Raw genomic sequence first — 15,031 nt, forward strand, 5'->3', positions numbered from 1 at the left:
AAAGAAGCAACATTAAATGATGCATTTCCACATAAATATGAAAAGAAAACTGATGTATAAGATGTCAAGTGATACATCATGCATTGACACTAAACAACATGACATCGAAAATATAATAATCAAATAAATATGTTGTTGATTTCCTCTGCCCTTTTTATATTGTTTTTTTCGGTTAAACATATAAAGAAGCAACATTAAATAATGCATTTCCACATAAATATGAAAAGAAAACTGATGTATAAGATGTCAAGTGATACATCATGCATTGACACTAAACAACATGACATCGAAAATATAATAATCAAATAAGTATGTTATTGATTCCTCTACCCTTTTTACAGTCAAAGGTAATGATTAAAACGAAAAAAGAAAAGACATTGAGATTTGAAATTAAATGTGTTGAAAATGTAGCAAGGTTTTATGGCGTGTGCCTTAGCCAGTGAATACCTTGAACTGTCCTCATGAACTAGACTTCAGTTAGGATGAGTTATTTCCAATTTACTGGAATAATCACCCAGTTAGCATGCATAGAGTTGCAGCTTCAATTAAGCGGAGTCTTCATTAGTTTGACTACCAAAAGAGGTGGCAGTTAGAAGTTCAGTTAAAGTGAGCTAGTCTTTTGTCTTGATTGAAGGAAGAGCAAGTTAGTCTCCAATATTGATTGGAGAGAGAACGAGTTAACAACTCCAGTGATGATTGGAAGGAGAGTGAGTAACACTCTCAGTTAACTTGGAATCAGAACTCAAGTTCTAAATTTGGAACTAGGCCTCCTTCCTGTTCAAATTGGGCCTATAAAGGAAGGACGAAGGCACCGGTCTTCATAATGTAACTCAAATGTATCATTTATGTATTTATTATATTCATTATTATTATTTTTATCTCTAGTCTAAGCATGTTCTTCATGCTTTTAGGGTTTATTTAGTCAAAAGAAAATTTATTATGAGTCAAGGAAATGTATTTGAATCAAAGTCTTATTTGGACTCATTGTAAGAAAAAGTAAATTATTTACCTTGAGACAAAAGGAGTCAAAAAGTCAATTTGTCATCCACAAGACCAAGTCGGCCTAGAAGAGGCATCTATTCGACCTCCTGGACAGCGATAAATAGAAGACGCTTCGACCTCATTCACCCACTCATTGCACACCTTGATTTTTGTGCCAAATAGAATAAGAAAGATAGTGAAGTCAAAGGAGAGAATCCGGGTGTTTTTGGCTTGTTTTTGTTCACACGTGCGAAGGCACTGTTACCACTCAAACCAGTAGGGGACCTAAAGGGGTTCCCAAGGGGGCAACTGCGGAGCCTTAGCCCACTATAACCACAGTTAAGTCTCCTTGCTCTTTACAGACTTTCACCGATGGGAGGAGTCCCGGTAGTGCAGGGATTCACTTGTAAAGTATATGTCAATAGATAGGTGAGAAGTGACCCTAAAAACCCCTTCCCATGGATGGAGTGAAGAATGGAGATTGCTTGCTCTTTAAGCAAGGGACTTGGTCCACCAAGTATAAGGGGTAAGGATTGGAGGGTTGAGGTAGAAAGGATAGGCTTATGAACAACTTTCTCAGTCCCTATAATCCTTGGGAATCTTGGATTCCCAATTGGTCCTTGACAAATAGTCTTTATTGAGAAGTGAGACCACACGGGGCCAAGTGGACCCAGCCCAGGTTCGGGGATGGAATGTAGCAACCAATGGTGTTCCTATCCTGGAAAAGGTGAGGGGAAAGGACCAAACAAGAATACTTTCTTCAAAAGGTTGAATTGATCCTATTGAGGTCTAGCCTTGAGGATGCCTAGGCACAATTCGATCCTAGAGCTAGGGCTTGAGATTCCAGGAGATTCCACAGCTAGAATTGCCTCAAATTTGGAGGAGAGGAAGAGGACCCACTAGCGCAGTAGCCTATAGGAGATCAAATTTTTTCCTTGGATCAATTCTCGGGAAATTGATGCCCTAGGTGACCTAATGTGGCTAGACTTGGGGAAAAAGGGTAAAATGGTTAAAAGAGAGTTGAGATGATCACCCTTTTTGAGGGATCAACGCCTAGTTCACTTGGGGATATGGAGTCAAGGATAATAAAGAGTAAGAACTTGGTTTCTTGATCAAGGAGGCCCAAAAAGTCAACTTCGTCCAATGTTGAGAGAAAGAAAAGAAAAGTGACCTTCAAGCATTTATACTTCAAAGCAAATGATGCAAGCTTCTCGAGATAAATAAATCTCTAGGACATTTCATTCATATAACATTGGCCCATACATTAAATTAGCTAAAACATGCTCAATTCCACATTTCGATAATGCAACAACTAGCCCTAATTTTAGCAGTATGCAGCAACAAGAATAATAGCATCAAAATTTACTTACAACGTTATAGAGTATATCCAACCAGCATTTTGTTTGCTCAATAAAGCTCCAAGACAAGAGAAATAGCCCAAATCCATACATCAAAATTCATCCATCTCCAAAAATATCCACCAAGGAAAAAGTGTGAAAATTCTCTATGATTAGAGAGATCCCAAGTCAAGTGATGATACAAATGAATGTATCTAACATCAATATATAGCCTCCTAAAGAGTTTGAACTAGCCTTGGGTGCCTAATGATAAAATAATGTGCAAATAATAACCCCTAATGGTGACAAACCCACCATACTAGCTCATAATGTAAAAACAAGCCTCACAAGGGGCCAAATAATGATGTATGCATGTCGTAGGGCCCTCCAAAGGCTCAATAACATCCTGAAGTGCCATATTGAGGAATAAATTCCTCGGAATATGATGGACAAGGGGGTGGCCCCTTATTCTCCAAGTAGTAGCCCTGTGGTGCTCTCAGTGGGTCTAAGGGCACGTCAATGACCCCATGGGTCTCCATATGAATCGGAGATGTTTGTGGATCCTCTGCAATGGTCCAAGTGGTGGAATGAATGTTGCCATGACATCGCACAAGTGTTGGGACACCTACCAAGAGTGTGGGGCTCCTTTGGGGGTTTGCTGGCATAGTGTACCAATCATGTCACCATCGTCCCAAAAGTGGATCACTAGTAGTCTCTGAACATCCATGAAGATCTGTGGAGTGTTGTTTGTTGTTGTGGAGGCCCATGGCTCTCTATGCACACCCTACATGTGCCAATGTGGACCTCTAGGGGTCAGGATCCCATATAGGGAAGCCAAACCCAAATGGAAACCACCTGCAATCCTGCATAAGATCCAATGTGTCCCCTAGGCTTCCAATACAATCAGTCATTAGAATAATCGAGTAAAGGAGCTTACAAACCATGGATAACAAAGTGGGCATTTCATAATGGCATGCCCTTCTGTAGTGGGCTTTGGCATGTGCTAGTGTCTCCAAACTCCAAAGGGGGTTAGCCAAGTACCTTATTAGGTGGTTTTAGCCCTTAGAGGGGATAGTATGTCCAAGGTACACCCTTCTAATGGGGGTGGCAAGTGACAAATAGGTGAGATGGAATAGGGAATGAGAGGGGTAGCCCTGGGCCACATAATGGGGCATAGGGGTAGCTAGATAAGGGGAAGCCCACACCTAGGTATATAATGTATAGGAGGGAGCAGTCGTGGTACATGAGGTGCCCCAGCCTTGATTTTTCCACCCTTCTTTATATGCCTTTTGCCTTTTATGAATTTTCTTTAATTAACTACTCGGGGCTCAAAGGACAAGAGCATGATGTGTATAATATAGCAGTGATTACACCTTTTGAGGTAAGGCGATTCACTGCCCCCTAGGGGATGGGACAATCATGGGTTCCTAAATGATAGAGGAGGCTCATCTAGGGCCTATGGAGCCAAGGTGATGGCCATGGATGGGGTAGAGCTCATGTGTCGGCTTTTGCCCACGTGCTAATTATTTTTGTCCCGGCCATCTTTTGCATTTTGTGGTACATTCCTGTTAAATGTGGCCAATTATGTTTTTTCTTCTTTTCTTTTAGTTGCTTCAACCTTCGAGGCATCATTCTAGGTCTGACCCAAGGTGGGGGCAAAGGGGATAGGGAGGCTAGCCCTATGTGGACCTAGAATGGGAATGTGGACCCAGGTGGGAGAAATGATGAATGGGGGTATAGTGAGTGGAAAGGGAGTAGTATGTGCAGGTAAAGGAGTGGGACCACGCACCCAAAGTCGGGGTTTCCCAAGTAGTACCACCCTAGAACCAAATGGCCAATAAAGGAGATCCCACAGGACTAAGATCCAAGGGTAACAACCAAAAGAGATCAAGGAGACAAGAGTACAAACTAAGCCCACTCTTTCTGCCAAATCCCCCCATCAATCCATACCCAAAGGTATCCATGTTAAGTAAACTCAATACTCAATTATCAAATGACAAGACATACCTTTAGATTCGGGAGGCCCACCTTCAAACATACGATCAATACAGGTGGGTGAGGAACCACATGGTTGGCTCAAGTGGCAAAGAAATGGCACAACGAGCTAGTAGGAGGCATCAAGGGGCTACTGGTTGTCGGTTGAGGCTCATCATGGAGAAAAATTCTCCCGGGGATATCACCCACAAAGTGGTGGGTAACATCTGGCTCCAACTTGGACGTGATCTCTCAAAGAAGTGGACAAGGCTGCTCGAACGCGAGGTCATGAGAGCTCCATTAATCTCTTGGTCACCGTAGACCTGTTATATGCACATGTCAAAGATCAAAGCCACGGGGCAGCATGTTTTTCACAGTGTCTTATGATCACCCATGCTTAATGTTAGCCCATAAAGCAGCAAGAAATAAAATATGCAAATTTTTATTTTTTTAAACTAAATGTAATCTAATCTATCTTGAGAAACATCATATGTTGTTAGTTCTAATGCAAAAATCAGCATGCAATGCATCCTACCCTAACATGCATATGACGAAGCTATTATTCAGTGTAATTATAAATCCAGTGCAACCCACATATCATCAAGTCAATATAAATATGCCTGCCTATATGATTACTCATGCAGCGAACCCCAAAGCGACTGCAAATCCAAACACATGGATGTTGTTGTGGGCGGGAGGTGGGAAAAGGATGTAATCTAGTCCATGAGATCTTCTCTTGCAACCAAAATATAGAGATGTCAACAACCAAGCTCATAAAATTTTGATGGATGGCAACCTTAGGCATATCACTTCCACCATTGTCGTTATTATTTACGTCATGGCTTATGGCCTTCATTGGGTTATGATTAGTAGGAAAGGGAGGCCGACGAGATGGAGAAACACAAGTAGGTTGCACATGATGATTACACTAGAGAAGGGGAACTATGGAATGATCAAAACCCTGAGGGTGCGTCCAAGGAGAAAAAGTGTAATCAATCAAGGGCTTCTCCTTAACACTATACTTGGGAGGGGAAAAGGGCTCACAGTTACTTGGGATTATATGACAAGGGGTGAGGAAATCACTTCATGAACACTCAAGATGATGACTAATAGGAAAAAGGGAGAATGAAATATTGTATTCAACGGGTTGTGCTTTTCCAAAATCATAATCTAAAGGCTCAAGTGATTTGAACATAGAATCATACTCAAGAGAAGTGGGAGCCCTATCAATTTCCTTAGTACCAAAGATTAGGTCTCTTCTAAAAGGAAAATTGATCGCTTCCAACTGCTCCTCTTTGTGCAAAGGAAAATGAAGATTCTCCTTCCCAAGGGTATCAATGGGTACATCATCATAAGTAGTACCTAAGGGGAAAGGAAGATCGATCTCATCCTCATCCTCCTTATCGGTGTCGTCAATGGGAGCACAATCAAATTGAGGACCAATAATTTCTCATTTCTCCTTTTCAATGTGGAAATAATCTTCAATATCACATTCCAAGGGGCTAATGGGATCATCTCTCTCAAGGTTTTCAAAAGAGGTTTCATCAAGAGTAATATACTTGAGAAAGGTAAGTTTGGTCTCAATTTCACTTTCCATGGACTCATCCTTCCCAACACGTGTTCTCAAAATCATTATTTTCATCACGTGGACCCAAGGAGGACACATCTTCCCATTCATCACTTAGATTCTCAAGGTCTTGATTATGCTTGATGAAGCCTTCCTCTCGAATATTCAATGGGGAGCATACTTGAAAATGCCTAAGAAAGCCATCAACGAACTCCTCAATAGATGAGATGCTCCTAGGTTCGTGATTTGCAACCATGAGTTATGACCATAGAGAGAACTAAAGAATAACAACATAAGGACATCCTGGTGGACCACTTTCTCCTTTGAAGTATGTGCATTAAATCTTTCCACATGGTCAATTGCGGAGCTTGGGTCACCATCAAACATGAGTACTCCACGTACCATCCTTCCTGTGACATGATTAGGATGTCTTGGGATGCTAGCAATCCAAAGCGGGAAATTTATGAAAGAATGACAGCCTATTTGAGGTATACATGAAACATATGTAGGAGTCGCCAGGGTGAAATTAAAGATGCCTAGAAAATGCTTGCTTCACCCTACAAGCATCGACCTTAAAGTTCAATGAAGAACTAGGGCTTCGTTCTTCCAGTGGAGTCGCCAATAATGATATGTCGATATGTTGTACGAGAAACACACGTCTCGTGTCCCCGGAAGTGGCGCCAGAAGGTTAACACTCAAACCAGTAGGGGACCTAAAGGGATTCCTAAGGGGGCAACTGCGGAGCTTAGCCCACTGTCACCACAGCTAAGTCTCCCTGCTCTTTATGGACTTTCACCGATGGGAGGAATCTCGGTAGTGTAGTGATTCACTTGTAAAGCATATGTCAATGGATAGGTGAGAAGTGACCCTGAAAACCCTTTACCATGGATGGAGTGAAGAATGGAACTTGCTTGCTCTTTAAGCAAGGGAATTGGTCCACCAGGCATAAGGGGTGAGGATTAGAGGGGTGAGGATTAGAGGGTTGAGGGATTAAGGATAGGTTTATGAACAAGTTTCTCAGTCCCTATAATCCTTGGGAAACTTGGATTCCCAAATGGTCTTTGGCAAATAGTCTTTATTGAGAAGTGGGACCACATAGGGCCAAGCGGACCCAACCCAGGTTCGGGGATGGTAAGTAGCAACCAATGGTGTTCCTATCCTGGACAAGGTGAGGGGAAAGGACCAAACAAGAATACTTTCTTCAAAAGGTTGAATTGATTCTATTGAGGTCTAGCCTTGGGGATGCCTAGGCACAATTCGATCCTAGAGCTAGGGCTTGAGATTCCCGGTGATTCCATCGTTAGAATTGCCTCAAATTTGGAGGAGAGGGAGGGGACCCACCAACGTAGTAGCTTATAGGAGATCAATTATTTTTCCTTGGGTCAATTCCCAGTAAATTGATGCCCTAGGTGACCTAGAGGGGCTAGACTTGGGGAAAAAGGGGGAAATGGTTAAAAGAGGGTTGAAATGAACACTCTTCTTGAGGGATCAGTGCCTAGATCACTTGGGGATATGGGGTCAAGGATAATGATGAGTAAAGACTTGGTTTCTTGATCAAGGAGACCTAGAAAGTCAACTTCGTCCAATGTTAAGAGAAAGAAAAGAAAAGTGACCTTCAAGCATTTATACTTCAAAGCAAATGATGCAAGCTTCATGAGATAAATAAATCTCTAGGACATTTCATTCATATAACATTGGCCCATACATTAAATTAGCTAAAACATGTTCAATTCCGCATTTCGATAATGCAACAACTAGCCCTAATTTTAGCAGTATGCAACAACAAGAATAATAGCATCAAAATTTTACTCACAACGTTATAGAGTATTTCCAACCAGCGTTTCATTTGCTCAATAAAGCTCCAAGACAAGAGAAATAGTCCAAATCCATACATCAAATTCATCCATCTCCAAAAATATCCACCAAGGAAAAAGTGTGAAAATTCTCTATGATTAGAAAGATCCCAAGTCAAGTGATGATACAAATGAATGTATCTAACATCAATATATAGCCTCCTAAGGAGTTCGAATTAGCCTATGGGCCCCTAATGATAAAATAATGTGCAAATAATAACCCCTAATGGTGACAAGTGTTGAAATTTCTAAGTCTAACCCGTTAGAAATTTTCCTGCACTATCTGGTTTATTTTTCCTACTTGTTTAATTACTGAACAAGTTATTTAACCATATAAATACTGAAATAAACACAATGCGGTCTCAACCATCTACAGATCATTAATTGAAAGAAATAGACAAACACACAAGGGACACCGTTATTTTTGGACAATCGTCCCTGGAAAAACCCAACTTGGTAAAACTGGTGCAGCAGTTATGAGGGTTTTATTATTAAGCAGATTTTCTTGAGTACAACTAGGTGCCAAACTGGCTCACTCGACAGAGAATTCTATCTAGGAGTAATATCTCTCTCCGAAGGCAGATATTCTGAAAGTCTGCTCCATGAAACTCTCTCTAGTGTCTCTCTGAGGCTCAACGTCAGCCATTCTGGCCTCTGCATCAACCTAGAACCCTCTGTGTTAGCCTCCTGATGCACTGCGCAGCCTTTCTAGCCCTCTGCATCACTTTTGCAGCCTTAGTGTCACTCACGCAAACCCTCTGGCCCTCTGCGCAATCACTGTTGGCCTCTGCGTGGCTCCTGCTGGCTCTGCGTCTGCCTCTCTGCCTCTGCGCTGGTCTTCCAACACTATCTCTGCCTCTCTGCTATGCACTCACTGCCCCTCGTTGCAACTTTGATCACTGGTTCGATTTCTCTTAGCAAACCCCGCTCTAGAAAATTGAACTAACTGATCAATTTGGTGTATCTCTCACTGACCCTCAAGCCTCCTCTTATACTTCTTTTGTTGAGTCCTCAGCGGCAGAGATTACATCTCTAATCAATGGCTAAGATTAAATTTGGCTTGATCCATGTCATTTAGAACCTTCTCACTCAGTTTTATATTAATACCCATTAATATTTTTATTTTGCTAAGTTTAGACTTAGGAACCCATTAAAAATATTAATTATTTTAATATCTCCTTAACCGGGTGGAATTTTCCCAAACCATTTCTGGGTCTTAGAGATCTCATGTGCTTTAATCTCTCCCGCAATTTTCATGGCTAGAGCACATCCAATGCTACCCCAAATCAACACTCCCTCTTAGCGAGGAATGTGCTCTAGTAATGCTCCACCACTGAACATTACCCTGATCATCCAGCACCAATACCTGTGCTGATGCTTGGCCTTCTTGCCCAACATCCTCTGCACTGTTGCATCCTATACTGCTACCCATGGCTCTACCACTGCCATTGCTACATCTGTATGGTAGCTCCTCTGCATCTATGCTGTTGATGGTCCTTCCTCCCAACACTGCCTCTGCAACTGCAGCACTCTCTCATCATGCTGCATCGTGCTACCCATAGCACTACCACTGCTACTATGCACTGACATCTTTATCAAGCTAGAAGCCCTTCTGATGCTGAAGCTCTCTCTGCTGCTATCCTGTGCTCCCTCTGCTACCTCTGCGTTGTTGCAACAACTATGTGCCTCTCGCACTGCTGCAAACTCCTCTGTGCCTTCATGCACTGTTGTGACCTCCTCTATGCCTCTCGCACTACTGCAACCTCCTCTGTGCCTCTCACACTGTTGCAACCCTCTCTGCGATGCCAGGGATTACTGCACTCTAGCACTGTTCTGTCGCTCCATCCGCATCCGCTTCTACGAACATCTGTCATCCTGCTACTGTCTCTCGGGGCTCCCATAGCCAGATATAATCCAAGAGTATGGGTACCTAAAGGATTCTGCCCCTACATCTTTTGTAGTCCTCCTGACTACAGTTCGATGTCTCCCCACCTCTTCTCTAGAGGTGCATGAGCACTCATGGCACAGTGGTCATCATCCTCTACCTCCTTCTCTACCTTAGCCGGCGCTGCCTTGGAGTCAGACGCCTCTCCCTTATTCTTCTTCCTAGGACACTGAGTTGCATAATGGCCAAGCTCCCCAGAGTTGAAGCACTTAATCTTGGAGAGGTTCTTTTTCTTCCTCTTCCCTTGCTGCCTTGCAGATGTCAGAGCTGCATCCTCTTCTTCCTCTTTCTTGACCCGAGCTCCTACTACTTCCCGCCTTCGTCAACCGTCTAATCTCTTCTTGGCGAAGAGCTGCCCACAGTTCTTCCCAATCTGGAAATATTCGCTCTGCCCAAAATGCTTTGGACAAATGTCTCCCATTCCTCGGAGACTGCGTTCAGGGCGGTCCTCACCATCAACTCCTGATCCGGCGTGGCCCCTATGGAATTCAATTGGTCTTGAATCTTCTGCAACCTGCTAAAGAAGTGATCTACTTGCTCCCCCTTCTGCATCTTATACGACCACAGTTGATTCTCCAATAGCATCTTCCTCTGCACGGAATGTCGCCAATGTGTCCCACATCTCCTTTGTCGTATTCTTCTCAGCAATATGTTGAACTACATGATCCTTGACCCCATCAAGGATTATGCACTTTGCCTTGGCCATCGCATCCTCATACTTTTCGTTATCAGCTGGGTCGACTGGGATAGCCATGGTTCTCAAGGCGAAGGCCTTGATGCGATGTCTATCTAGAACAGACAAGATCCTAGCCTTCCAGATGACAAAGTTGGATGCCCCGTCCAGCCTGTCCTAATCCCTCAGTCCGTTCATGGCCATCTCTGCTCTTCTTTTCGACTCCTCTGAGTCTCTACTTCCCTCCTAGAAGTTCTCTTCTAAACTCTCTCTAAGTCTTGATTTCCCTCCTGGAAATCCTTCTGCCAACAGTCGAATCACACCTCTCCAATCTCCTTTGCTCCTGCAACACTAATCTGGATTTCTTGGCTAGAAATCGCCTAGGTAGCGACTCCCTTCTACCTTGGTTTTGTCCCATTAGGTATTGTTCTATCTCAACAACAACAGCACCCCACCAGCTTCACACTCCACAATCTGCCCACAGCTTCCTATGCCCCAGCAACTGAAGAACTGAGCCTCTAGGCTCTGCGCAATCTCGGCAGTGGCTGAATCGCTCCACTAGCCAACTGCGTCACACCTACTTGGTTAAGCAGGATGATGTGGCTCTTCGTGAGCCTCTTCTGCCTCTCACTACTTATGCGCTGGCCTCTCCTCTGGCTCGAACTGATGGCGCAGTCCCTCTATGTCACCCCTTCTCTGCTGCTTTCTTCTTAGGAACAGCTTCTGTCACTCGGGACAGTTGTTTTTGCTGCAAATTCTCCAATTCAACTGGTGCCCTCAGCTCTCTTGTGATTTGTAACTCTCTGATACCATGTTAAAATTTCTAAGTCTAACCGTTAGAAATTTTCCTGGACTATCTGGTTTATTTCTCCTACTTATTTAATTACTAAACAAGTTATTTAACCATATAAATATTGAAATAAACACAATGCAGTCTCAACCATCTATAGATCATCAACTGAAAGAAATAGACGAACACACAAGGGACACCGTTATTTTTGGACAATCGTCCCTGGAAAAAACCCAACTTAAGAAAACCGGTGCAACAGTTCTGTGAGTTTTATTACTAAGCAGATTTTATTGAGTACAACTGGGTGCCAAATTGGCTCACTCGACAAAGAAATCTATCTAGCAGTAATACCTCTCTTTGGAAGTAGATACTCTGAAAGTCTACTCCATGAAACTCTCTCCAGCGTCTCTCTAAGGCTCAGCGTCAGCGCTTCTGGCCTCTGCGTCAACCTAGAACCCTCTGCGTCAGCCCTTCTAGCCTCTGCGTCAGCCTAGAATCCTCTGCGTCAGCCTCTTGATGCACTACGCAACCTTTCTGGCCCTCTGCGTCACTTCTGCAGCCTCTGTGTTACTCACACAGGCCCTCTGGCCCTCTACGCAATCACTGCTGACCTCTACGTGGCTCCTACTGGCTCTACCTCTGCCTCTGCGCTGGTCTTCCAGCGCTATCTCTGCCTCTCTCCTATGCACTCATTGCCCCTCGCTGCAACTCTGATCACTGGTTCGACTTCTCTTAGCAAACCCCACTCTAGAAAATCGAACTAACTAATCAACTTGGTGTATATCTCCAACCGACCCTCAAGCCTCCTTTTATACTTTTTCTGTTGAGTCTTCAACAGCCGAGATTACATCTCTAATCAACGGCTAAGATTAGATTTGGCTTGATCCATGTCATTTAGAACCTTCTCACCTAGTTTTATATTAATACCCATTAATATTTTTATTTTCCTATGTTTAGACTTAGGAACCCATTAAAAATATTAATTATTTTAATATCTTATTAACCGGGTGGAATTTCCCCAAACTATTTATGGGTCTTGAAGATCTCGCGTGCTTTAGCCTCTCCACCAATTTTCATGGCTAGAGCACATCCGATGCTACCCCAAATCAACAACAAGCCCACCATACTAGCTCATAATGTAAAAACAAGCCTCACAAGGGGCCAAATAATGATGTATGCATGTCGTAGGGCCCTCCAAAGGCTCAATAACATCCTGAAGTGCCATATTAAGGAATAAATTCCTCAGAATATGATGGACAAGGGGGTGGCCCCTTGTTCTCCAAGTAGTAGACTTGTGGTGCTCTCAGTGGGTCTGAGGGCACATCAATGACCCCATGGGTCTCCATATGAATCGGAGATGTTTGTAGATCCTCTGCAATGGTCCAAGTGGTGGAATGAATGTTTCCATGACATCGTACAAGTGTTGGGACACCTACCAAGAGCGTGGGGCTCATGTGGTGGTATGTTGGGTAGTGTACCAATCATGTCACCATCATCCCAAAAGTGGATCGCTAGTAGTCTCTGAACATCCATGAAGATCTGTGGAGTGTTGTATGTTGTTGTGGAGGCCCATGGCTCTCTATGCACACCCTACATGTGCCAATGTGGAGTTTGGACGTTTGGGGGTCAAGATCTCATATACGGAAACCAAACCCAAATGGAAACCACCTGCAATCCTGCATAAGATCCAATGCGTCCCCTAGGCTTCCAGTACAATCAGTCATTAGAATAATCAGGTAAAAGAGCTTACAAACCATGGATAACAAAGTGGGCACTTCATAATGGCATGCCCTTCCGTAGTGGGCTTTGGCATGTGCTAGTGTCTCCAAACTCCAAAGGGGGTTAGCCAAGTACCTTATTAGGTGGTTTCATGCCTTAGAGGGGATAGTATGTCCAAGTTACACCCTTCTAATGGGGGTGGCAAGTGACAAATAGGTGAGATGGAATAGGGAATGAGGGGGCAGCCCTAGGCCACATAAAGGGGCATAGGAGTAGCAAGATAAGGGGAAGCCCACACCTAGGTATATAATGTATAGGAGGAAGCAGTCGTGGTGCATGAGGTGCCCCAGCCTTGATTTTTCCACCCTTCTTTATATGTCTTTTGCCTTTTATGAATTTTCTTTAATTAACTGCTTAGGGCTCAAGAACAAGTGCATGATGTGTATAATATAGCAGTGATTACCCCTTTTGAGGTAGTGCGGTTCATTGCCCTCCAAGGGTTGGGACAATCATGGGTTCCTGAATGATAGAGGAGGCTCATTTAGGGCCTATGGAACCAAGGTGATAACCATGGATGGGGTAGAGCTCATGTGTTGGCTTTTGCCCACATGCTAATTATTTTTGTCCTGGCCATCTTTTGCATTTTGTGGTACAATTTCCTATTAAATGTGGTCAATTATGCTTTTTCTTCTTTTCTTTTAGTTGCTTCAACCTCCAGGGCATCATTCTAGGCCTGACCAAAGGTGGGGGCAAAGGGGATCAAGAGGCTAGCCCTATGTGTACCCAAAATGGGAATGTGGACCCAGGTGGGAGAAACGATGAATGGGGGTATAGTGAGTGGAAAGAGAGTAGTATGTGCGAGTAAAGGAGTGGGACCACGCACCCAAAGTCGGGGTTTCCCAAGTGGTACCACCCTAGAACCAAAAGGCTAATAAAGGTGATCCCCCAGGACAAAGAGCCAAGGGCAATAACCAAAAGAGATCAAGGAGACAAGAGTACAAACTAAGCCCACTCTTTCTGCCAAATCCCCCCGTCAATCCATGCCCAGAGGTATCCATGTTAAGTAAACTCAATACTCAATTATCAAATGACAAGACATACCTTTAGATTCGAGAGGCCCACCTTCAAACATACGATCAATACAGGTGGGTGAGGAACCACACGGCTAGCCCAGGTGGCAGAGAAATGGCACAACGAGCTAGTAGGAGGCATCAAGGGGTTGTTGGCTGCCCACTGAGGCTCATCATGGAGAAAAAATTCTCCTAGGGATATCACCCACAAAGTGGTGGGTAACAAGTCCTGGGGCAAGTTTGTGATATTACAAGTCCGAATTGTAGGTCCAAATTTATGTGTTTTGACCAAATTTGACAAGGTTTGACCAGCGTTGACTTTCACTGACTTTGACTAGGTTGGAGGAGTTTTGAAGGAGGCCTGACTTGGGTCTTTGTGGCAATCTTGGTCTTGGGTATTGGATATCTCACTTTGATCTGAGTCTATAAGAAGAGGGATTTTGGGTTTTCCTCCTTGTGGGGTTTTTCCCTTAATTGAAGCCTAATTTCTAGTGTACTTTGTTTCTTTGTGATCTTTATGTTTTTGGTAATCGCTAGATAAAGAGAACAAAATATGAATAAGCCAACAAATATTCACAAGTAATTATCAAGTTAAGAGAAATCACCATTATCTACTTTCATTTGGTTTTCCAACATGAAATATCATTGTTTTGTGCACAAGGTTGTGAGACAAAGCAGCTGACGAGTTTGTGAGAAGAGTCTCGTTTGTGGAGAATGCAAAGAACTTGTTTCCTAAGAAATAGAGGAACAAGTGCACAAGTATTTAGGAGCTAGTTTTGTGCAGGAAGGAGGAGTTAGGGTCCTAAGGAATAGAGGCTGAAATGTCTAAGAAATAGGGCCCAAATGCACGAGAAAATAGAGAATGAAGTGTGCCAGGAAATAGGAGATCAGCACAAGAATTAAGGCTGCCAAGTACACAAGGAAGGAGGAGCAGAATTGAAGCAAGACAGAGGGGTTTGTAGAGCAAGTCAAGAAGGCAGCAGGGGATTGGTTGCAAGCTAGAGGGTCGAGATCAAGTAGTGATCTAGGCAAGCCTAGATTAACTATATTAGATGAGATTTCAGAGAGAAGCAGAACGCTTTCTCAAGAGAGACAGATTGCTTTGTAATAGATTGAATTGCG

At 43.4% G+C, this 15,031-nt stretch overlaps 1 protein-coding gene across 1 annotated transcript in view; it reads right to left on the reverse strand.

The window, feature by feature from the left end:
* LOC149237630 (Sodium Bile acid symporter family) overlaps positions 1-15,031 on the reverse strand; it is a 57,134-nt gene that overhangs the window by 2,586 nt on the left and 39,517 nt on the right. The gene's annotated exons all lie outside the window — the stretch shown is intronic.

The sequence above is a fragment of the Pinus tabuliformis genome, chromosome 8 (assembly GCF_031772625.1).
Source record: "Pinus tabuliformis cultivar Carrire ecotype Pingquan chromosome 8, CPIR1, whole genome shotgun sequence".
In the NCBI taxonomy this organism is placed as follows: Eukaryota; Viridiplantae; Streptophyta; class Pinopsida; order Pinales; family Pinaceae; genus Pinus; species Pinus tabuliformis.